This window comes from Lepisosteus platostomus, chromosome 26 (genome assembly GCF_059453375.1).
Source record: "Lepisosteus platostomus isolate fLepPlt1 chromosome 26, fLepPlt1.hap1, whole genome shotgun sequence".
Taxonomy (NCBI): domain Eukaryota; kingdom Metazoa; phylum Chordata; class Actinopteri; order Semionotiformes; family Lepisosteidae; genus Lepisosteus; species Lepisosteus platostomus.
Window position 1 is genome coordinate 3814469 of NC_142636.1, and position 23712 is coordinate 3838180.

The following is a 23712-nucleotide window of genomic DNA, read 5'->3' on the forward strand; positions in this document are numbered from 1 at the left end:
AAGGCTAAGAAATTGGAGAGCTATTCTAATACAATAACTATTAGGAATCTTTTCGCCATAACAGTTTCACTGTGATTTTGCAGGTAACACGTACGTTGGGAAAACATTTTGAACGCGATCAATAACCGCACTGGAAAAATGTGGGAAAGAAAGGGCGAAAAGCGACTCTTCAACATGTGGAAATATCTTCCTGAGCGGAGCCCTCTTCTCGAAGCTCAACACTCTGCAAGAGTCACTTCTCCCAACTTGCGCCCGCAGGTTTCCGTAGTGTGCCTGCAAAGAGCCATCCGCTTGAGACAGGTGCACCTCCCGATTTCATTGAACTAAGCTAGATGCACAATTTCTAATGCAGCCTTCATCACAATAGACAGTTCATTTCTCGAAAGCTTGTCGTAAAAAAAGGAAACAAAGAACGAAAACGTATAGCTGACAATCTTCTGAAGATGCAGATTCAGCTTTGGGGAAATGGACATTTTATGTATGCAGATGCTTTTCAAGCGCTGGTTTTAGAACGTCGCTGTGCTTCCAGCATCCTTTTCAGCCTTCTAAACTGGCTACCGAGGTGCCGATCACATTGTAAAGCGGTTGAGAGGCCGGAGCTGCTCAAACCGCTCTTGCCGTTTCCCATCAATCAAAAGCACTATGTTGTTTCTTTGTATGGAAAGCTTTTCAAGTCTGGCATCGACACGCACCTTTCCTGAAACGTCCAAAAGGTGAATGCTTCGCAAAGAAATCCAGTCTACCTTCAGGGGGCATGATGTTGAAATCGGAATGAGCCCTGGGTGGGCTTGAAGCAGCAGCTGTTCAGTTAACAGCTGCACAGAAACGCACCCCGCTTGCTTTGTATCATTCGCAAGTTTCTGGTTAAAGAGTAAAAAAGGCTGGAATTCTTCTGCCAGCCGGCAGGATTTCTTCTGCACTCACCCAGAAAAGCCAAGAATTGTATTTCATCTTTCGCAAGCTGTATTTTCCAGGAGGAGAATGAATACTTGCATTAAACTGAATCAAGCCGACAGAGACGCACAGCCGTTGTTTTTCTCCATGGGAAGTTTTTCGTTAAGGAAAAACACCGTTGTCATTTTCTTGCCAGCCGGCGGTATTTCTTGTGCAGCGATGAGCCAGATTTGTATTTCGTATTTCGCAAGTTGTGTGAATTTCTTGAAGTTGAAAGTGAATTCGCTCCAGAAAAGAAATGTCCAGTCGCATGAAAGCCGTGGCTGTTTGTTAAACCGCAGGACCTGAGCTTGCGTTCTGTTTCTCATGGCGTTCGCAAAGGCGATTCCTGCCTTTAAAACTGCTGTGTCTGCGACTGAAAGTGGCGTGTGGCGCAGCTTCTAAAGTCTTGTTGACGCTCCTCGATGTTGCTTTCTCTCTGCCTAAGGAAGTTCGATTGTCGCGTCGGAACGGGGAGACCTAATCCTTCCAGCTTTAAGCCACCCTTCAGTCTTCTGAAGGGTGTCCGAGTGCTAGCATGTCATTTGGCTTTTTTTCTGGGGAAACGGAGAGCGACATTGAAAAAGGTTACCGCCGCCGCCTCGCCCTCCGTGTTAAATGATCGCAAGCCGGCGGCGGCGGCGCTCCCTGTAGTCGTGGCCGAGCGGTTAAGGCGATGGGCTAGAAAGCCATTGGGGTCTCCCCGCGTCGGCTCGAATCCTGCCCACTACGGCGCCCTTCTCCTGTCGCTTCGGCCTGCCCAGAAAAAGGCGGAGTGCCGTTTCTCTCTTCCTGCTTCTTGTACAAACGCTAAATCGCTTGGACCTGCTGCCTTGGAAGTAATGTCTTCAACATCCACCAGTGACATTTCACAGCTGGAAGCACACAGCCACGCTTTTGGCATTGGCATGTCTTGCGCCCTACTTCCAGCCTTTGAAGACCTAATTATTCAAACTGAAAGAACCGGCTGAATGAGTGTTTGCAGTGCACCAGGAGGAGCAGGGACCATAGCATTGGAGGGGTGAGGATGGCGCAGATGGAAACGTTTTCATGCGCTCCTCTGGGAGGAATGAAAAGAAAAGACGAAACCGGAAACAGTAGTAGCCGCAAGAGGAAGTGTCTTCAAGCGCCAAGCAAGCGCTCCTCGTTAGTATAGTGGTGCGTATCCCCGCCTGTCACGTGGGAGACCAGGGATGGATTGCTTGACGGCGAGCCAGGTTGCTTTTCTCCCATCAGATTCCAACCGCTAATGCTAACGCAGTGTGTGGGAGCTTACATGCTTTTCCTTTCCCGTCTTTTTCGGACGACTATTCCAAAGGGGTAACCTGAAGGAATAGGGGCCTGAAGACACGAGGCATTCTTAAACCAGCACTGGGCTGCACGGCCTTCTGTTGTGATCAGGTTATATTCGAGTCAAAAAGCCAGAGCATCCGCTTCCATCCTATGGAGCACGAGCTAAATCGGAAGAGGCAGGGGATACACCTACGCCTATCGGCGCACGTTCCCTGCGTCAGGCTGCTTCACCCATTTGCACCCGACTGGAGACGGCACTGAGCAAGCTTTTTGTCAGGAGTGGGATTCGAACCCACGCCTCCAGGGGAGACTGCGACCTGAACGCAGCGCCTTAGACCGCTCGGCCATCCTGACGCGGGCCCCCTGTCCCGGGGCGGTCTGATGAGCCACCGCGATCCCACTACGCTCCTCGAGTATCGCACTGTTATTAATACTACAGTGTGACTCCAGCATTAAAATGTTTGGAAAATGTGTCGGCTTTTATAATCCAGTGTAGAGCAGCATGTGATGATTTGTGCTACAACACCAAGCGCTCAAAGTGACGTCTGCGTTTGTCGTTGAAACTTTCAACTCTTTCATCACTTATGTAGGAAATAAAAAGAGCAGTTGTGCGCCACACGCAGAGAGGCCGTCAGCAGAGTGGCGCAGCGGAAGCGTGCTGGGCCCATAACCCAGAGGTCGATGGATCGAAACCATCCTCTGCTACATGTGTCCTATGCACGATTCCTAAGCATGCCATTGGGTTAGCAAAGTGCCTTCAAATAGTCTGCGTCTCCCTTTCTTTAAATTCTGTCCTGAGTTTCTCTCTCGTGTGTGTTTGTGCAAGCTTGACACTTGCGGGACTCTTTAATCTTCACCAATACGGAGATGACCAAATGTGTCTTCGGTTGTTCTGAGGTCTTTGATAGTTTCTTTGAAAGCTTCAACTGAACCTCGAAATCGAAGCAGTTATGTTTATATTGATTTCTCACGTTAATCATTACGAACCAGGAACAGCCAGCACACTCGGTCGCATTAGTAATTATGTCACGTCTCTACTTAGCAGAGCATTCAAAGGCCCACTGGAAGTAGTAAAGCACTAAAACACTGCAAAACTGAACTCGGGAAAATCATACTGGGAGCTCTGAGCGATGTCTGCATCCAAGCCATCCAATACGGACTCTGAAACCTTGGAATATCAACACTATGATGCGCTACCTTTTACCTGGAGCAAAACGATGGAATTAGAAGAATGCTTACCGCAGGATACAACTGTGCCGCTGTTATTTGGAGCACGGTTTTCACTTGCATGAAAACTACAGCAGAACGTAGAAGGATGATCACTGAGGAGTCCACGCGGGCATGCTGAGGAGATTGTAGGTCGTACATTTCAATGATTACTGACATTTGCGCTGCTGGAGGTACAGTAATCAACAAAGAACAGGGTGTGCTACTCTCGAATCCGGTCAGCACATGATGAAAAGCCAGGAAGTATACCTTGTCAAATTGCCGTCAACAGGGACAAGTTAACCACCAGCTCCACCGGCGCCCGGCTAGCTCAGTCGGTAGAGCATGAGACTCTTAATCTCAGGGTCGTGGGTTCGAGCCCCACGTTGGGCGGTGCCCGTCTCCTTATTAACAAAGTTTCCCGCTCATCCTTGAACCTCTTACACCTCGATGGTACCGAGCACTGCGTTTTAATGCACAGGTGTGATCAAACCGAGATGAAAAGGGCGTATCTAGCTCCTTGCCCGAGAGATAAATCAAAGGTTCCGCAGATAATCCCTTGGCTCCGGTCACCCGGACGCAGATAGGAGCTGCAGCCATCATAACTTGTATGAAAACTAAGAAGAGCTCCTGTCTATTTACAGTTTCATTTACTCTAGCGTTTCCTTAAACATTGCGTGTACGAAGGCTAAGAAATTGGAGAGCTATTCTAATACAATAACTATTAGGAATCTTTTCGCCATAACAGTTTCACTGTGATTTTGCAGGTAACACGTACGTTGGGAAAACATTTTGAACGCGATCAATAACCGCACTGGAAAAATGTGGGAAAGAAAGGGCGAAAAGCGACTCTTCAACATGTGGAAATATCTTCCTGAGCGGAGCCCTCTTCTCGAAGCTCAACACTCTGCAAGAGTCACTTCTCCCAACTTGCGCCCGCAGGTTTCCGTAGTGTGCCTGCAAAGAGCCATCCGCTTGAGACAGGTGCACCTCCCGATTTCATTGAACTAAGCTAGATGCACAATTTCTAATGCAGCCTTCATCACAATAGACAGTTCATTTCTCGAAAGCTTGTCGTAAAAAAAGGAAACAAAGAACGAAAACGTATAGCTGACAATCTTCTGAAGATGCAGATTCAGCTTTGGGGAAATGGACATTTTATGTATGCAGATGCTTTTCAAGCGCTGGTTTTAGAACGTCGCTGTGCTTCCAGCATCCTTTTCAGCCTTCTAAACTGGCTACCGAGGTGCCGATCACATTGTAAAGCGGTTGAGAGGCCGGAGCTGCTCAAACCGCTCTTGCCGTTTCCCATCAATCAAAAGCACTATGTTGTTTCTTTGTATGGAAAGCTTTTCAAGTCTGGCATCGACACGCACCTTTCCTGAAACGTCCAAAAGGTGAATGCTTCGCAAAGAAATCCAGTCTACCTTCAGGGGGCATGATGTTGAAATCGGAATGAGCCCTGGGTGGGCTTGAAGCAGCAGCTGTTCAGTTAACAGCTGCACAGAAACGCACCCCGCTTGCTTTGTATCATTCGCAAGTTTCTGGTTAAAGAGTAAAAAAGGCTGGAATTCTTCTGCCAGCCGGCAGGATTTCTTCTGCACTCACCCAGAAAAGCCAAGAATTGTATTTCATCTTTCGCAAGCTGTATTTTCCAGGAGGAGAATGAATACTTGCATTAAACTGAATCAAGCCGACAGAGACGCACAGCCGTTGTTTTTCTCCATGGGAAGTTTTTCGTTAAGGAAAAACACCGTTGTCATTTTCTTGCCAGCCGGCGGTATTTCTTGTGCAGCGATGAGCCAGATTTGTATTTCGTATTTCGCAAGTTGTGTGAATTTCTTGAAGTTGAAAGTGAATTCGCTCCAGAAAAGAAATGTCCAGTCGCATGAAAGCCGTGGCTGTTTGTTAAACCGCAGGACCTGAGCTTGCGTTCTGTTTCTCATGGCGTTCGCAAAGGCGATTCCTGCCTTTAAAACTGCTGTGTCTGCGACTGAAAGTGGCGTGTGGCGCAGCTTCTAAAGTCTTGTTGACGCTCCTCGATGTTGCTTTCTCTCTGCCTAAGGAAGTTCGATTGTCGCGTCGGAACGGGGAGACCTAATCCTTCCAGCTTTAAGCCACCCTTCAGTCTTCTGAAGGGTGTCCGAGTGCTAGCATGTCATTTGGCTTTTTTTCTGGGGAAACGGAGAGCGACATTGAAAAAGGTTACCGCCGCCGCCTCGCCCTCCGTGTTAAATGATCGCAAGCCGGCGGCGGCGGCGCTCCCTGTAGTCGTGGCCGAGCGGTTAAGGCGATGGGCTAGAAAGCCATTGGGGTCTCCCCGCGTCGGCTCGAATCCTGCCCACTACGGCGCCCTTCTCCTGTCGCTTCGGCCTGCCCAGAAAAAGGCGGAGTGCCGTTTCTCTCTTCCTGCTTCTTGTACAAACGCTAAATCGCTTGGACCTGCTGCCTTGGAAGTAATGTCTTCAACATCCACCAGTGACATTTCACAGCTGGAAGCACACAGCCACGCTTTTGGCATTGGCATGTCTTGCGCCCTACTTCCAGCCTTTGAAGACCTAATTATTCAAACTGAAAGAACCGGCTGAATGAGTGTTTGCAGTGCACCAGGAGGAGCAGGGACCATAGCATTGGAGGGGTGAGGATGGCGCAGATGGAAACGTTTTCATGCGCTCCTCTGGGAGGAATGAAAAGAAAAGACGAAACCGGAAACAGTAGTAGCCGCAAGAGGAAGTGTCTTCAAGCGCCAAGCAAGCGCTCCTCGTTAGTATAGTGGTGCGTATCCCCGCCTGTCACGTGGGAGACCAGGGATGGATTGCTTGACGGCGAGCCAGGTTGCTTTTCTCCCATCAGATTCCAACCGCTAATGCTAACGCAGTGTGTGGGAGCTTACATGCTTTTCCTTTCCCGTCTTTTTCGGACGACTATTCCAAAGGGGTAACCTGAAGGAATAGGGGCCTGAAGACACGAGGCATTCTTAAACCAGCACTGGGCTGCACGGCCTTCTGTTGTGATCAGGTTATATTCGAGTCAAAAAGCCAGAGCATCCGCTTCCATCCTATGGAGCACGAGCTAAATCGGAAGAGGCAGGGGATACACCTACGCCTATCGGCGCACGTTCCCTGCGTCAGGCTGCTTCACCCATTTGCACCCGACTGGAGACGGCACTGAGCAAGCTTTTTGTCAGGAGTGGGATTCGAACCCACGCCTCCAGGGGAGACTGCGACCTGAACGCAGCGCCTTAGACCGCTCGGCCATCCTGACGCGGGCCCCCTGTCCCGGGGCGGTCTGATGAGCCACCGCGATCCCACTACGCTCCTCGAGTATCGCACTGTTATTAATACTACAGTGTGACTCCAGCATTAAAATGTTTGGAAAATGTGTCGGCTTTTATAATCCAGTGTAGAGCAGCATGTGATGATTTGTGCTACAACACCAAGCGCTCAAAGTGACGTCTGCGTTTGTCGTTGAAACTTTCAACTCTTTCATCACTTATGTAGGAAATAAAAAGAGCAGTTGTGCGCCACACGCAGAGAGGCCGTCAGCAGAGTGGCGCAGCGGAAGCGTGCTGGGCCCATAACCCAGAGGTCGATGGATCGAAACCATCCTCTGCTACATGTGTCCTATGCACGATTCCTAAGCATGCCATTGGGTTAGCAAAGTGCCTTCAAATAGTCTGCGTCTCCCTTTCTTTAAATTCTGTCCTGAGTTTCTCTCTCGTGTGTGTTTGTGCAAGCTTGACACTTGCGGGACTCTTTAATCTTCACCAATACGGAGATGACCAAATGTGTCTTCGGTTGTTCTGAGGTCTTTGATAGTTTCTTTGAAAGCTTCAACTGAACCTCGAAATCGAAGCAGTTATGTTTATATTGATTTCTCGCGTTAATCATTACGAACCAGGAACAGCCAGCACACTCGGTCGCATTAGTAATTATGTCACGTCTCTACTTAGCAGAGCATTCAAAGGCCCACTGGAAGTAGTAAAGCACTAAAACACTGCAAAACTGAACTCGGGAAAATCATACTGGGAGCTCTGAGCGATGTCTGCATCCAAGCCATCCAATACGGACTCTGAAACCTTGGAATATCAACACTATGATGCGCTACCTTTTACCTGGAGCAAAACGATGGAATTAGAAGAATGCTTACCGCAGGATACAACTGTGCCGCTGTTATTTGGAGCACGGTTTTCACTTGCATGAAAACTACAGCAGAACGTAGAAGGATGATCACTGAGGAGTCCACGCGGGCATGCTGAGGAGATTGTAGGTCGTACATTTCAATGATTACTGACATTTGCGCTGCTGGAGGTACAGTAATCAACAAAGAACAGGGTGTGCTACTCTCGAATCCGGTCAGCACATGATGAAAAGCCAGGAAGTATACCTTGTCAAATTGCCGTCAACAGGGACAAGTTAACCACCAGCTCCACCGGCGCCCGGCTAGCTCAGTCGGTAGAGCATGAGACTCTTAATCTCAGGGTCGTGGGTTCGAGCCCCACGTTGGGCGGTGCCCGTCTCCTTATTAACAAAGTTTCCCGCTCATCCTTGAACCTCTTACACCTCGATGGTACCGAGCACTGCGTTTTAATGCACAGGTGTGATCAAACCGAGATGAAAAGGGCGTATCTAGCTCCTTGCCCGAGAGATAAATCAAAGGTTCCGCAGATAATCCCTTGGCTCCGGTCACCCGGACGCAGATAGGAGCTGCAGCCATCATAACTTGTATGAAAACTAAGAAGAGCTCCTGTCTATTTACAGTTTCATTTACTCTAGCGTTTCCTTAAACATTGCGTGTACGAAGGCTAAGAAATTGGAGAGCTATTCTAATACAATAACTATTAGGAATCTTTTCGCCATAACAGTTTCACTGTGATTTTGCAGGTAACACGTACGTTGGGAAAACATTTTGAACGCGATCAATAACCGCACTGGAAAAATGTGGGAAAGAAAGGGCGAAAAGCGACTCTTCAACATGTGGAAATATCTTCCTGAGCGGAGCCCTCTTCTCGAAGCTCAACACTCTGCAAGAGTCACTTCTCCCAACTTGCGCCCGCAGGTTTCCGTAGTGTGCCTGCAAAGAGCCATCCGCTTGAGACAGGTGCACCTCCCGATTTCATTGAACTAAGCTAGATGCACAATTTCTAATGCAGCCTTCATCACAATAGACAGTTCATTTCTCGAAAGCTTGTCGTAAAAAAAGGAAACAAAGAACGAAAACGTATAGCTGACAATCTTCTGAAGATGCAGATTCAGCTTTGGGGAAATGGACATTTTATGTATGCAGATGCTTTTCAAGCGCTGGTTTTAGAACGTCGCTGTGCTTCCAGCATCCTTTTCAGCCTTCTAAACTGGCTACCGAGGTGCCGATCACATTGTAAAGCGGTTGAGAGGCCGGAGCTGCTCAAACCGCTCTTGCCGTTTCCCATCAATCAAAAGCACTATGTTGTTTCTTTGTATGGAAAGCTTTTCAAGTCTGGCATCGACACGCACCTTTCCTGAAACGTCCAAAAGGTGAATGCTTCGCAAAGAAATCCAGTCTACCTTCAGGGGGCATGATGTTGAAATCGGAATGAGCCCTGGGTGGGCTTGAAGCAGCAGCTGTTCAGTTAACAGCTGCACAGAAACGCACCCCGCTTGCTTTGTATCATTCGCAAGTTTCTGGTTAAAGAGTAAAAAAGGCTGGAATTCTTCTGCCAGCCGGCAGGATTTCTTCTGCACTCACCCAGAAAAGCCAAGAATTGTATTTCATCTTTCGCAAGCTGTATTTTCCAGGAGGAGAATGAATACTTGCATTAAACTGAATCAAGCCGACAGAGACGCACAGCCGTTGTTTTTCTCCATGGGAAGTTTTTCGTTAAGGAAAAACACCGTTGTCATTTTCTTGCCAGCCGGCGGTATTTCTTGTGCAGCGATGAGCCAGATTTGTATTTCGTATTTCGCAAGTTGTGTGAATTTCTTGAAGTTGAAAGTGAATTCGCTCCAGAAAAGAAATGTCCAGTCGCATGAAAGCCGTGGCTGTTTGTTAAACCGCAGGACCTGAGCTTGCGTTCTGTTTCTCATGGCGTTCGCAAAGGCGATTCCTGCCTTTAAAACTGCTGTGTCTGCGACTGAAAGTGGCGTGTGGCGCAGCTTCTAAAGTCTTGTTGACGCTCCTCGATGTTGCTTTCTCTCTGCCTAAGGAAGTTCGATTGTCGCGTCGGAACGGGGAGACCTAATCCTTCCAGCTTTAAGCCACCCTTCAGTCTTCTGAAGGGTGTCCGAGTGCTAGCATGTCATTTGGCTTTTTTTCTGGGGAAACGGAGAGCGACATTGAAAAAGGTTACCGCCGCCGCCTCGCCCTCCGTGTTAAATGATCGCAAGCCGGCGGCGGCGGCGCTCCCTGTAGTCGTGGCCGAGCGGTTAAGGCGATGGGCTAGAAAGCCATTGGGGTCTCCCCGCGTCGGCTCGAATCCTGCCGACTACGGCGCCCTTCTCCTGTCGCTTCGGCCTGCCCAGAAAAAGGCGGAGTGCCGTTTCTCTCTTCCTGCTTCTTGTACAAACGCTAAATCGCTTGGACCTGCTGCCTTGGAAGTAATGTCTTCAACATCCACCAGTGACATTTCACAGCTGGAAGCACACAGCCACGCTTTTGGCATTGGCATGTCTTGCGCCCTACTTCCAGCCTTTGAAGACCTAATTATTCAAACTGAAAGAACCGGCTGAATGAGTGTTTGCAGTGCACCAGGAGGAGCAGGGACCATAGCATTGGAGGGGTGAGGATGGCGCAGATGGAAACGTTTTCATGCGCTCCTCTGGGAGGAATGAAAAGAAAAGACGAAACCGGAAACAGTAGTAGCCGCAAGAGGAAGTGTCTTCAAGCGCCAAGCAAGCGCTCCTCGTTAGTATAGTGGTGCGTATCCCCGCCTGTCACGTGGGAGACCAGGGATGGATTGCTTGACGGCGAGCCAGGTTGCTTTTCTCCCATCAGATTCCAACCGCTAATGCTAACGCAGTGTGTGGGAGCTTACATGCTTTTCCTTTCCCGTCTTTTTCGGACGACTATTCCAAAGGGGTAACCTGAAGGAATAGGGGCCTGAAGACACGAGGCATTCTTAAACCAGCACTGGGCTGCACGGCCTTCTGTTGTGATCAGGTTATATTCGAGTCAAAAAGCCAGAGCATCCGCTTCCATCCTATGGAGCACGAGCTAAATCGGAAGAGGCAGGGGATACACCTACGCCTATCGGCGCACGTTCCCTGCGTCAGGCTGCTTCACCCATTTGCACCCGACTGGAGACGGCACTGAGCAAGCTTTTTGTCAGGAGTGGGATTCGAACCCACGCCTCCAGGGGAGACTGCGACCTGAACGCAGCGCCTTAGACCGCTCGGCCATCCTGACGCGGGCCCCCTGTCCCGGGGCGGTCTGATGAGCCACCGCGATCCCACTACGCTCCTCGAGTATCGCACTGTTATTAATACTACAGTGTGACTCCAGCATTAAAATGTTTGGAAAATGTGTCGGCTTTTATAATCCAGTGTAGAGCAGCATGTGATGATTTGTGCTACAACACCAAGCGCTCAAAGTGACGTCTGCGTTTGTCGTTGAAACTTTCAACTCTTTCATCACTTATGTAGGAAATAAAAAGAGCAGTTGTGCGCCACACGCAGAGAGGCCGTCAGCAGAGTGGCGCAGCGGAAGCGTGCTGGGCCCATAACCCAGAGGTCGATGGATCGAAACCATCCTCTGCTACATGTGTCCTATGCACGATTCCTAAGCATGCCATTGGGTTAGCAAAGTGCCTTCAAATAGTCTGCGTCTCCCTTTCTTTAAATTCTGTCCTGAGTTTCTCTCTCGTGTGTGTTTGTGCAAGCTTGACACTTGCGGGACTCTTTAATCTTCACCAATACGGAGATGACCAAATGTGTCTTCGGTTGTTCTGAGGTCTTTGATAGTTTCTTTGAAAGCTTCAACTGAACCTCGAAATCGAAGCAGTTATGTTTATATTGATTTCTCGCGTTAATCATTACGAACCAGGAACAGCCAGCACACTCGGTCGCATTAGTAATTATGTCACGTCTCTACTTAGCAGAGCATTCAAAGGCCCACTGGAAGTAGTAAAGCACTAAAACACTGCAAAACTGAACTCGGGAAAATCATACTGGGAGCTCTGAGCGATGTCTGCATCCAAGCCATCCAATACGGACTCTGAAACCTTGGAATATCAACACTATGATGCGCTACCTTTTACCTGGAGCAAAACGATGGAATTAGAAGAATGCTTACCGCAGGATACAACTGTGCCGCTGTTATTTGGAGCACGGTTTTCACTTGCATGAAAACTACAGCAGAACGTAGAAGGATGATCACTGAGGAGTCCACGCGGGCATGCTGAGGAGATTGTAGGTCGTACATTTCAATGATTACTGACATTTGCGCTGCTGGAGGTACAGTAATCAACAAAGAACAGGGTGTGCTACTCTCGAATCCGGTCAGCACATGATGAAAAGCCAGGAAGTATACCTTGTCAAATTGCCGTCAACAGGGACAAGTTAACCACCAGCTCCACCGGCGCCCGGCTAGCTCAGTCGGTAGAGCATGAGACTCTTAATCTCAGGGTCGTGGGTTCGAGCCCCACGTTGGGCGGTGCCCGTCTCCTTATTAACAAAGTTTCCCGCTCATCCTTGAACCTCTTACACCTCGATGGTACCGAGCACTGCGTTTTAATGCACAGGTGTGATCAAACCGAGATGAAAAGGGCGTATCTAGCTCCTTGCCCGAGAGATAAATCAAAGGTTCCGCAGATAATCCCTTGGCTCCGGTCACCCGGACGCAGATAGGAGCTGCAGCCATCATAACTTGTATGAAAACTAAGAAGAGCTCCTGTCTATTTACAGTTTCATTTACTCTAGCGTTTCCTTAAACATTGCGTGTACGAAGGCTAAGAAATTGGAGAGCTATTCTAATACAATAACTATTAGGAATCTTTTCGCCATAACAGTTTCACTGTGATTTTGCAGGTAACACGTACGTTGGGAAAACATTTTGAACGCGATCAATAACCGCACTGGAAAAATGTGGGAAAGAAAGGGCGAAAAGCGACTCTTCAACATGTGGAAATATCTTCCTGAGCGGAGCCCTCTTCTCGAAGCTCAACACTCTGCAAGAGTCACTTCTCCCAACTTGCGCCCGCAGGTTTCCGTAGTGTGCCTGCAAAGAGCCATCCGCTTGAGACAGGTGCACCTCCCGATTTCATTGAACTAAGCTAGATGCACAATTTCTAATGCAGCCTTCATCACAATAGACAGTTCATTTCTCGAAAGCTTGTCGTAAAAAAAGGAAACAAAGAACGAAAACGTATAGCTGACAATCTTCTGAAGATGCAGATTCAGCTTTGGGGAAATGGACATTTTATGTATGCAGATGCTTTTCAAGCGCTGGTTTTAGAACGTCGCTGTGCTTCCAGCATCCTTTTCAGCCTTCTAAACTGGCTACCGAGGTGCCGATCACATTGTAAAGCGGTTGAGAGGCCGGAGCTGCTCAAACCGCTCTTGCCGTTTCCCATCAATCAAAAGCACTATGTTGTTTCTTTGTATGGAAAGCTTTTCAAGTCTGGCATCGACACGCACCTTTCCTGAAACGTCCAAAAGGTGAATGCTTCGCAAAGAAATCCAGTCTACCTTCAGGGGGCATGATGTTGAAATCGGAATGAGCCCTGGGTGGGCTTGAAGCAGCAGCTGTTCAGTTAACAGCTGCACAGAAACGCACCCCGCTTGCTTTGTATCATTCGCAAGTTTCTGGTTAAAGAGTAAAAAAGGCTGGAATTCTTCTGCCAGCCGGCAGGATTTCTTCTGCACTCACCCAGAAAAGCCAAGAATTGTATTTCATCTTTCGCAAGCTGTATTTTCCAGGAGGAGAATGAATACTTGCATTAAACTGAATCAAGCCGACAGAGACGCACAGCCGTTGTTTTTCTCCATGGGAAGTTTTTCGTTAAGGAAAAACACCGTTGTCATTTTCTTGCCAGCCGGCGGTATTTCTTGTGCAGCGATGAGCCAGATTTGTATTTCGTATTTCGCAAGTTGTGTGAATTTCTTGAAGTTGAAAGTGAATTCGCTCCAGAAAAGAAATGTCCAGTCGCATGAAAGCCGTGGCTGTTTGTTAAACCGCAGGACCTGAGCTTGCGTTCTGTTTCTCATGGCGTTCGCAAAGGCGATTCCTGCCTTTAAAACTGCTGTGTCTGCGACTGAAAGTGGCGTGTGGCGCAGCTTCTAAAGTCTTGTTGACGCTCCTCGATGTTGCTTTCTCTCTGCCTAAGGAAGTTCGATTGTCGCGTCGGAACGGGGAGACCTAATCCTTCCAGCTTTAAGCCACCCTTCAGTCTTCTGAAGGGTGTCCGAGTGCTAGCATGTCATTTGGCTTTTTTTCTGGGGAAACGGAGAGCGACATTGAAAAAGGTTACCGCCGCCGCCTCGCCCTCCGTGTTAAATGATCGCAAGCCGGCGGCGGCGGCGCTCCCTGTAGTCGTGGCCGAGCGGTTAAGGCGATGGGCTAGAAAGCCATTGGGGTCTCCCCGCGTCGGCTCGAATCCTGCCGACTACGGCGCCCTTCTCCTGTCGCTTCGGCCTGCCCAGAAAAAGGCGGAGTGCCGTTTCTCTCTTCCTGCTTCTTGTACAAACGCTAAATCGCTTGGACCTGCTGCCTTGGAAGTAATGTCTTCAACATCCACCAGTGACATTTCACAGCTGGAAGCACACAGCCACGCTTTTGGCATTGGCATGTCTTGCGCCCTACTTCCAGCCTTTGAAGACCTAATTATTCAAACTGAAAGAACCGGCTGAATGAGTGTTTGCAGTGCACCAGGAGGAGCAGGGACCATAGCATTGGAGGGGTGAGGATGGCGCAGATGGAAACGTTTTCATGCGCTCCTCTGGGAGGAATGAAAAGAAAAGACGAAACCGGAAACAGTAGTAGCCGCAAGAGGAAGTGTCTTCAAGCGCCAAGCAAGCGCTCCTCGTTAGTATAGTGGTGCGTATCCCCGCCTGTCACGTGGGAGACCAGGGATGGATTGCTTGACGGCGAGCCAGGTTGCTTTTCTCCCATCAGATTCCAACCGCTAATGCTAACGCAGTGTGTGGGAGCTTACATGCTTTTCCTTTCCCGTCTTTTTCGGACGACTATTCCAAAGGGGTAACCTGAAGGAATAGGGGCCTGAAGACACGAGGCATTCTTAAACCAGCACTGGGCTGCACGGCCTTCTGTTGTGATCAGGTTATATTCGAGTCAAAAAGCCAGAGCATCCGCTTCCATCCTATGGAGCACGAGCTAAATCGGAAGAGGCAGGGGATACACCTACGCCTATCGGCGCACGTTCCCTGCGTCAGGCTGCTTCACCCATTTGCACCCGACTGGAGACGGCACTGAGCAAGCTTTTTGTCAGGAGTGGGATTCGAACCCACGCCTCCAGGGGAGACTGCGACCTGAACGCAGCGCCTTAGACCGCTCGGCCATCCTGACGCGGGCCCCCTGTCCCGGGGCGGTCTGATGAGCCACCGCGATCCCACTACGCTCCTCGAGTATCGCACTGTTATTAATACTACAGTGTGACTCCAGCATTAAAATGTTTGGAAAATGTGTCGGCTTTTATAATCCAGTGTAGAGCAGCATGTGATGATTTGTGCTACAACACCAAGCGCTCAAAGTGACGTCTGCGTTTGTCGTTGAAACTTTCAACTCTTTCATCACTTATGTAGGAAATAAAAAGAGCAGTTGTGCGCCACACGCAGAGAGGCCGTCAGCAGAGTGGCGCAGCGGAAGCGTGCTGGGCCCATAACCCAGAGGTCGATGGATCGAAACCATCCTCTGCTACATGTGTCCTATGCACGATTCCTAAGCATGCCATTGGGTTAGCAAAGTGCCTTCAAATAGTCTGCGTCTCCCTTTCTTTAAATTCTGTCCTGAGTTTCTCTCTCGTGTGTGTTTGTGCAAGCTTGACACTTGCGGGACTCTTTAATCTTCACCAATACGGAGATGACCAAATGTGTCTTCGGTTGTTCTGAGGTCTTTGATAGTTTCTTTGAAAGCTTCAACTGAACCTCGAAATCGAAGCAGTTATGTTTATATTGATTTCTCGCGTTAATCATTACGAACCAGGAACAGCCAGCACACTCGGTCGCATTAGTAATTATGTCACGTCTCTACTTAGCAGAGCATTCAAAGGCCCACTGGAAGTAGTAAAGCACTAAAACACTGCAAAACTGAACTCGGGAAAATCATACTGGGAGCTCTGAGTGATGTCTGCATCCAAGCCATCCAATACGGACTCTGAAACCTTGGAATATCAACACTATGATGCGCTACCTTTTACCTGGAGCAAAACGATGGAATTAGAAGAATGCTTACCGCAGGATACAACTGTGCCGCTGTTATTTGGAGCACGGTTTTCACTTGCATGAAAACTACAGCAGAACGTAGAAGGATGATCACTGAGGAGTCCACGCGGGCATGCTGAGGAGATTGTAGGTCGTACATTTCAATGATTACTGACATTTGCGCTGCTGGAGGTACAGTAATCAACAAAGAACAGGGTGTGCTACTCTCGAATCCGGTCAGCACATGATGAAAAGCCAGGAAGTATACCTTGTCAAATTGCCGTCAACAGGGACAAGTTAACCACCAGCTCCACCGGCGCCCGGCTAGCTCAGTCGGTAGAGCATGAGACTCTTAATCTCAGGGTCGTGGGTTCGAGCCCCACGTTGGGCGGTGCCCGTCTCCTTATTAACAAAGTTTCCCGCTCATCCTTGAACCTCTTACACCTCGATGGTACCGAGCACTGCGTTTTAATGCACAGGTGTGATCAAACCGAGATGAAAAGGGCGTATCTAGCTCCTTGCCCGAGAGATAAATCAAAGGTTCCGCAGATAATCCCTTGGCTCCGGTCACCCGGACGCAGATAGGAGCTGCAGCCATCATAACTTGTATGAAAACTAAGAAGAGCTCCTGTCTATTTACAGTTTCATTTACTCTAGCGTTTCCTTAAACATTGCGTGTACGAAGGCTAAGAAATTGGAGAGCTATTCTAATACAATAACTATTAGGAATCTTTTCGCCATAACAGTTTCACTGTGATTTTGCAGGTAACACGTACGTTGGGAAAACATTTTGAACGCGATCAATAACCGCACTGGAAAAATGTGGGAAAGAAAGGGCGAAAAGCGACTCTTCAACATGTGGAAATATCTTCCTGAGCGGAGCCCTCTTCTCGAAGCTCAACACTCTGCAAGAGTCACTTCTCCCAACTTGCGCCCGCAGGTTTCCGTAGTGTGCCTGCAAAGAGCCATCCGCTTGAGACAGGTGCACCTCCCGATTTCATTGAACTAAGCTAGATGCACAATTTCTAATGCAGCCTTCATCACAATAGACAGTTCATTTCTCGAAAGCTTGTCGTAAAAAAAGGAAACAAAGAACGAAAACGTATAGCTGACAATCTTCTGAAGATGCAGATTCAGCTTTGGGGAAATGGACATTTTATGTATGCAGATGCTTTTCAAGCGCTGGTTTTAGAACGTCGCTGTGCTTCCAGCATCCTTTTCAGCCTTCTAAACTGGCTACCGAGGTGCCGATCACATTGTAAAGCGGTTGAGAGGCCGGAGCTGCTCAAACCGCTCTTGCCGTTTCCCATCAATCAAAAGCACTATGTTGTTTCTTTGTATGGAAAGCTTTTCAAGTCTGGCATCGACACGCACCTTTCCTGAAACGTCCAAAAGGTGAATGCTTCGCAAAGAAATCCAGTCTACCTTCAGGGGGCATGATGTTGAAATCGGAATGAGCCCTGGGTGGGCTTGAAGCAGCAGCTGTTCAGTTAACAGCTGCACAGAAACGCACCCCGCTTGCTTTGTATCATTCGCAAGTTTCTGGTTAAAGAGTAAAAAAGGCTGGAATTCTTCTGCCAGCCGGCAGGATTTCTTCTGCACTCACCCAGAAAAGCCAAGAATTGTATTTCATCTTTCGCAAGCTGTATTTTCCAGGAGGAGAATGAATACTTGCATTAAACTGAATCAAGCCGACAGAGACGCACAGCCGTTGTTTTTCTCCATGGGAAGTTTTTCGTTAAGGAAAAACACCGTTGTCATTTTCTTGCCAGCCGGCGGTATTTCTTGTGCAGCGATGAGCCAGATTTGTATTTCGTATTTCGCAAGTTGTGTGAATTTCTTGAAGTTGAAAGTGAATTCGCTCCAGAAAAGAAATGTCCAGTCGCATGAAAGCCGTGGCTGTTTGTTAAACCGCAGGACCTGAGCTTGCGTTCTGTTTCTCATGGCGTTCGCAAAGGCGATTCCTGCCTTTAAAACTGCTGTGTCTGCGACTGAAAGTGGCGTGTGGCGCAGCTTCTAAAGTCTTGTTGACGCTCCTCGATGTTGCTTTCTCTCTGCCTAAGGAAGTTCGATTGTCGCGTCGGAACGGGGAGACCTAATCCTTCCAGCTTTAAGCCACCCTTCAGTCTTCTGAAGGGTGTCCGAGTGCTAGCATGTCATTTGGCTTTTTTTCTGGGGAAACGGAGAGCGACATTGAAAAAGGTTACCGCCGCCGCCTCGCCCTCCGTGTTAAATGATCGCAAGCCGGCGGCGGCGGCGCTCCCTGTAGTCGTGGCCGAGCGGTTAAGGCGATGGGCTAGAAAGCCATTGGGGTCTCCCCGCGTCGGCTCGAATCCTGCCCACTACGGCGCCCTTCTCCTGTCGCTTCGGCCTGCCCAGAAAAAGGCGGAGTGCCGTTTCTCTCTTCCTGCTTCTTGTACAAACGCTAAATCGCTTGGACCTGCTGCCTTGGAAGTAATGTCTTCAACATCCACCAGTGACATTTCACAGCTGGAAGCACACAGCCACGCTTTTGGCATTGGCATGTCTTGCGCCCTACTTCCAGCCTTTGAAGACCTAATTATTCAAACTGAAAGAACCGGCTGAATGAGTGTTTGCAGTGCACCAGGAGGAGCAGGGACCATAGCATTGGAGGGGTGAGGATGGCGCAGATGGAAACGTTTTCATGCGCTCCTCTGGGAGGAATGAAAAGAAAAGACGAAACCGGAAACAGTAGTAGCCGCAAGAGGAAGTGTCTTCAAGCGCCAAGCAAGCGCTCCTCGTTAGTATAGTGGTGCGTATCCCCGCCTGTCACGTGGGAGACCAGGGATGGATTGCTTGACGGCGAGCCAGGTTGCTTTTCTCCCATCAGATTCCAACCGCTAATGCTAACGCAGTGTGTGGGAGCTTACATGCTTTTCCTTTCCCGTCTTTTTCGGACGACTATTCCAAAGGGGTAACCTGAAGGAATAGGGGCCTGAAGACACGAGGCATTCTTAAACCAGCACTGGGCTGCACGGCCTTCTGTTGTGATCAGGTTATATTCGAGTCAAAAAGCCAGAGCATCCGCTTCCATCCTATGGAGCACGAGCTAAATCGGAAGAGGCAGGGGATACACCTACGCCTATCGGCGCACGTTCCCTGCGTCAGGCTGCTTCACCCATTTGCACCCGACTGGAGACGGCACTGAGCAAGCTTTTTGTCAGGAGTGGGATTCGAACCCACGCCTCCAGGGGAGACTGCGACCTGAACGCAGCGCCTTAGACCGCTCGGCCATCCTGACGCGGGCCCCCTGTCCCGGGGCGGTCTGATGAGCCACCGCGATCCCACTACGCTCCTCGAGTATCGCACTGTTATTAATACTACAGTGTGACTCCAGCATTAAAATGTTTGGAAAATGTGTCGGCTTTTATAATCCAGTGTAGAGCAGCATGTGATGATTTGTGCTACAACACCAAGCGCTCAAAGTGACGTCTGCGTTTGTCGTTGAAACTTTCAACTCTTTCATCACTTATGTAGGAAATAAAAAGAGCAGTTGTGCGCCACACGCAGAGAGGCCGTCAGCAGAGTGGCGCAGCGGAAGCGTGCTGGGCCCATAACCCAGAGGTCGATGGATCGAAACCATCCTCTGCTACATGTGTCCTATGCACGATTCCTAAGCATGCCATTGGGTTAGCAAAGTGCCTTCAAATAGTCTGCGTCTCCCTTTCTTTAAATTCTGTCCTGAGTTTCTCTCTCGTGTGTGTTTGTGCAAGCTTGACACTTGCGGGACTCTTTAATCTTCACCAATACGGAGATGACCAAATGTGTCTTCGGTTGTTCTGAGGTCTTTGATAGTTTCTTTGAAAGCTTCAACTGAACCTCGAAATCGAAGCAGTTATGTTTATATTGATTTCTCGCGTTAATCATTACGAACCAGGAACAGCCAGCACACTCGGTCGCATTAGTAATTATGTCACGTCTCTACTTAGCAGAGCATTCAAAGGCCCACTGGAAGTAGTAAAGCACTAAAACACTGCAAAACTGAACTCGGGAAAATCATACTGGGAGCTCTGAGCGATGTCTGCATCCAAGCCATCCAATACGGACTCTGAAACCTTGGAATATCAACACTATGATGCGCTACCTTTTACCTGGAGCAAAACGATGGAATTAGAAGAATGCTTACCGCAGGATACAACTGTGCCGCTGTTATTTGGAGCACGGTTTTCACTTGCATGAAAACTACAGCAGAACGTAGAAGGATGATCACTGAGGAGTCCACGCGGGCATGCTGAGGAGATTGTAGGTCGTACATTTCAATGATTACTGACATTTGCGCTGCTGGAGGTACAGTAATCAACAAAGAACAGGGTGTGCTACTCTCGAATCCGGTCAGCACATGATGAAAAGCCAGGAAGTATACCTTGTCAAATTGCCGTCAACAGGGACAAGTTAACCACCAGCTCCACCGGCGCCCGGCTAGCTCAGTCGGTAGAGCATGAGACTCTTAATCTCAGGGTCGTGGGTTCGAGCCCCACGTTGGGCGGTGCCCGTCTCCTTATTAACAAAGTTTCCCGCTCATCCTTGAACCTCTTACACCTCGATGGTACCGAGCACTGCGTTTTAATGCACAGGTGTGATCAAACCGAGATGAAAAGGGCGTATCTAGCTCCTTGCCCGAGAGATAAATCAAAGGTTCCGCAGATAATCCCTTGGCTCCGGTCACCCGGACGCAGATAGGAGCTGCAGCCATCATAACTTGTATGAAAACTAAGAAGAGCTCCTGTCTATTTACAGTTTCATTTACTCTAGCGTTTCCTTAAACATTGCGTGTACGAAGGCTAAGAAATTGGAGAGCTATTCTAATACAATAACTATTAGGAATCTTTTCGCCATAACAGTTTCACTGTGATTTTGCAGGTAACACGTACGTTGGGAAAACATTTTGAACGCGATCAATAACCGCACTGGAAAAATGTGGGAAAGAAAGGGCGAAAAGCGACTCTTCAACATGTGGAAATATCTTCCTGAGCGGAGCCCTCTTCTCGAAGCTCAACACTCTGCAAGAGTCACTTCTCCCAACTTGCGCCCGCAGGTTTCCGTAGTGTGCCTGCAAAGAGCCATCCGCTTGAGACAGGTGCACCTCCCGATTTCATTGAACTAAGCTAGATGCACAATTTCTAATGCAGCCTTCATCACAATAGACAGTTCATTTCTCGAAAGCTTGTCGTAAAAAAAGGAAACAAAGAACGAAAACGTATAGCTGACAATCTTCTGAAGATGCAGATTCAGCTTTGGGGAAATGGACATTTTATGTATGCAGATGCTTTTCAAGCGCTGGTTTTAGAACGTCGCTGTGCTTCCAGCATCCTTTTCAGCCTTCTAAACTGGCTACCGAGGTGCCGATCACATTGTAAAGCGGTTGAGAGGCCGGAGCTGCTCAAACCGCTCTTGCCGTTTCCCATCAATCAAAAGCACTATGTTGTTTCTTTGTATGGAAAGCTTTTCAAGTCTGGCATCGACACGCACCTTTCCTGAAACGTCCAAAAGGTGAATGCTTCGCAAAGAAATCCAGTCTACCTTCAGGGGGCATGATGTTGAAATCGGAATGAGCCCTGGGTGGGCTTGAAGCAGCAGCTGTTCAGTTAACAGCTGCACAGAAACGCACCCCGCTTGCTTTGTATCATTCGCAAGTTTCTGGTTAAAGAGTAAAAAAGGCTGGAATTCTTCTGCCAGCCGGCAGGATTTCTTCTGCACTCACCCAGAAAAGCCAAGAATTGTATTTCATCTTTCGCAAGCTGTATTTTCCAGGAGGAGAATGAATACTTGCATTAAACTGAATCAAGCCGACAGAGACGCACAGCCGTTGTTTTTCTCCATGGGAAGTTTTTCGTTAAGGAAAAACACCGTTGTCATTTTCTTGCCAGCCGGCGGTATTTCTTGTGCAGCGATGAGCCAGATTTGTATTTCGTATTTCGCAAGTTGTGTGAATTTCTTGAAGTTGAAAGTGAATTCGCTCCAGAAAAGAAATGTCCAGTCGCATGAAAGCCGTGGCTGTTTGTTAAACCGCAGGACCTGAGCTTGCGTTCTGTTTCTCATGGCGTTCGCAAAGGCGATTCCTGCCTTTAAAACTGCTGTGTCTGCGACTGAAAGTGGCGTGTGGCGCAGCTTCTAAAGTCTTGTTGACGCTCCTCGATGTTGCTTTCTCTCTGCCTAAGGAAGTTCGATTGTCGCGTCGGAACGGGGAGACCTAATCCTTCCAGCTTTAAGCCACCCTTCAGTCTTCTGAAGGGTGTCCGAGTGCTAGCATGTCATTTGGCTTTTTTTCTGGGGAAACGGAGAGCGACATTGAAAAAGGTTACCGCCGCCGCCTCGCCCTCCGTGTTAAATGATCGCAAGCCGGCGGCGGCGGCGCTCCCTGTAGTCGTGGCCGAGCGGTTAAGGCGATGGGCTAGAAAGCCATTGGGGTCTCCCCGCGTCGGCTCGAATCCTGCCGACTACGGCGCCCTTCTCCTGTCGCTTCGGCCTGCCCAGAAAAAGGCGGAGTGCCGTTTCTCTCTTCCTGCTTCTTGTACAAACGCTAAATCGCTTGGACCTGCTGCCTTGGAAGTAATGTCTTCAACATCCACCAGTGACATTTCACAGCTGGAAGCACACAGCCACGCTTTTGGCATTGGCATGTCTTGCGCCCTACTTCCAGCCTTTGAAGACCTAATTATTCAAACTGAAAGAACCGGCTGAATGAGTGTTTGCAGTGCACCAGGAGGAGCAGGGACCATAGCATTGGAGGGGTGAGGATGGCGCAGATGGAAACGTTTTCATGCGCTCCTCTGGGAGGAATGAAAAGAAAAGACGAAACCGGAAACAGTAGTAGCCGCAAGAGGAAGTGTCTTCAAGCGCCAAGCAAGCGCTCCTCGTTAGTATAGTGGTGCGTATCCCCGCCTGTCACGTGGGAGACCAGGGATGGATTGCTTGACGGCGAGCCAGGTTGCTTTTCTCCCATCAGATTCCAACCGCTAATGCTAACGCAGTGTGTGGGAGCTTACATGCTTTTCCTTTCCCGTCTTTTTCGGACGACTATTCCAAAGGGGTAACCTGAAGGAATAGGGGCCTGAAGACACGAGGCATTCTTAAACCAGCACTGGGCTGCACGGCCTTCTGTTGTGATCAGGTTATATTCGAGTCAAAAAGCCAGAGCATCCGCTTCCATCCTATGGAGCACGAGCTAAATCGGAAGAGGCAGGGGATACACCTACGCCTATCGGCGCACGTTCCCTGCGTCAGGCTGCTTCACCCATTTGCACCCGACTGGAGACGGCACTGAGCAAGCTTTTTGTCAGGAGTGGGATTCGAACCCACGCCTCCAGGGGAGACTGCGACCTGAACGCAGCGCCTTAGACCGCTCGGCCATCCTGACGCGGGCCCCCTGTCCCGGGGCGGTCTGATGAGCCACCGCGATCCCACTACGCTCCTCGAGTATCGCACTGTTATTAATACTACAGTGTGACTCCAGCATTAAAATGTTTGGAAAATGTGTCGGCTTTTATAATCCAGTGTAGAGCAGCATGTGATGATTTGTGCTACAACACCAAGCGCTCAAAGTGACGTCTGCGTTTGTCGTTGAAACTTTCAACTCTTTCATCACTTATGTAGGAAATAAAAAGAGCAGTTGTGCGCCACACGCAGAGAGGCCGTCAGCAGAGTGGCGCAGCGGAAGCGTGCTGGGCCCATAACCCAGAGGTCGATGGATCGAAACCATCCTCTGCTACATGTGTCCTATGCACGATTCCTAAGCATGCCATTGGGTTAGCAAAGTGCCTTCAAATAGTCTGCGTCTCCCTTTCTTTAAATTCTGTCCTGAGTTTCTCTCTCGTGTGTGTTTGTGCAAGCTTGACACTTGCGGGACTCTTTAATCTTCACCAATACGGAGATGACCAAATGTGTCTTCGGTTGTTCTGAGGTCTTTGAT

The 23712-nt window shown here is 49.0% G+C and overlaps 11 non-coding genes across 11 annotated transcripts; 5 read left to right on the plus strand and 6 right to left on the minus strand.

The window, feature by feature from the left end:
- Positions 1 to 2497: 2497 nt before the first annotated feature.
- trnal-cag (transfer RNA leucine (anticodon CAG)) lies at positions 2498 to 2580 on the minus strand. The gene has a single exon. It is a non-coding gene; the product is annotated as a tRNA-Leu (tRNA).
- A 1172-nt stretch (positions 2581 to 3752) lies between these two features.
- On the plus strand, positions 3753 to 3825 carry trnak-cuu (transfer RNA lysine (anticodon CUU)). Its single transcript has one exon. It is a non-coding gene; the product is annotated as a tRNA-Lys (tRNA).
- A 2788-nt stretch (positions 3826 to 6613) lies between these two features.
- Positions 6614 to 6696, minus strand: trnal-cag (transfer RNA leucine (anticodon CAG)). Its single transcript has one exon. It is a non-coding gene; the product is annotated as a tRNA-Leu (tRNA).
- A 1172-nt stretch (positions 6697 to 7868) lies between these two features.
- On the plus strand, positions 7869 to 7941 carry trnak-cuu (transfer RNA lysine (anticodon CUU)). Its single transcript has one exon. It is a non-coding gene; the product is annotated as a tRNA-Lys (tRNA).
- A 2788-nt stretch (positions 7942 to 10729) lies between these two features.
- Positions 10730 to 10812, minus strand: trnal-cag (transfer RNA leucine (anticodon CAG)). The gene has a single exon. It is a non-coding gene; the product is annotated as a tRNA-Leu (tRNA).
- Positions 10813 to 11984: 1172 nt separating this feature from the next.
- Positions 11985 to 12057, plus strand: trnak-cuu (transfer RNA lysine (anticodon CUU)). Its single transcript has one exon. It is a non-coding gene; the product is annotated as a tRNA-Lys (tRNA).
- A 2788-nt stretch (positions 12058 to 14845) lies between these two features.
- trnal-cag (transfer RNA leucine (anticodon CAG)) lies at positions 14846 to 14928 on the minus strand. Its single transcript has one exon. It is a non-coding gene; the product is annotated as a tRNA-Leu (tRNA).
- A 1172-nt stretch (positions 14929 to 16100) lies between these two features.
- Positions 16101 to 16173, plus strand: trnak-cuu (transfer RNA lysine (anticodon CUU)). The gene has a single exon. It is a non-coding gene; the product is annotated as a tRNA-Lys (tRNA).
- A 2788-nt stretch (positions 16174 to 18961) lies between these two features.
- On the minus strand, positions 18962 to 19044 carry trnal-cag (transfer RNA leucine (anticodon CAG)). Its single transcript has one exon. It is a non-coding gene; the product is annotated as a tRNA-Leu (tRNA).
- A 1172-nt stretch (positions 19045 to 20216) lies between these two features.
- Positions 20217 to 20289, plus strand: trnak-cuu (transfer RNA lysine (anticodon CUU)). The gene has a single exon. It is a non-coding gene; the product is annotated as a tRNA-Lys (tRNA).
- A 2788-nt stretch (positions 20290 to 23077) lies between these two features.
- On the minus strand, positions 23078 to 23160 carry trnal-cag (transfer RNA leucine (anticodon CAG)). The gene has a single exon. It is a non-coding gene; the product is annotated as a tRNA-Leu (tRNA).
- Between the last annotated feature and the right edge of the window lie 552 nt (positions 23161 to 23712).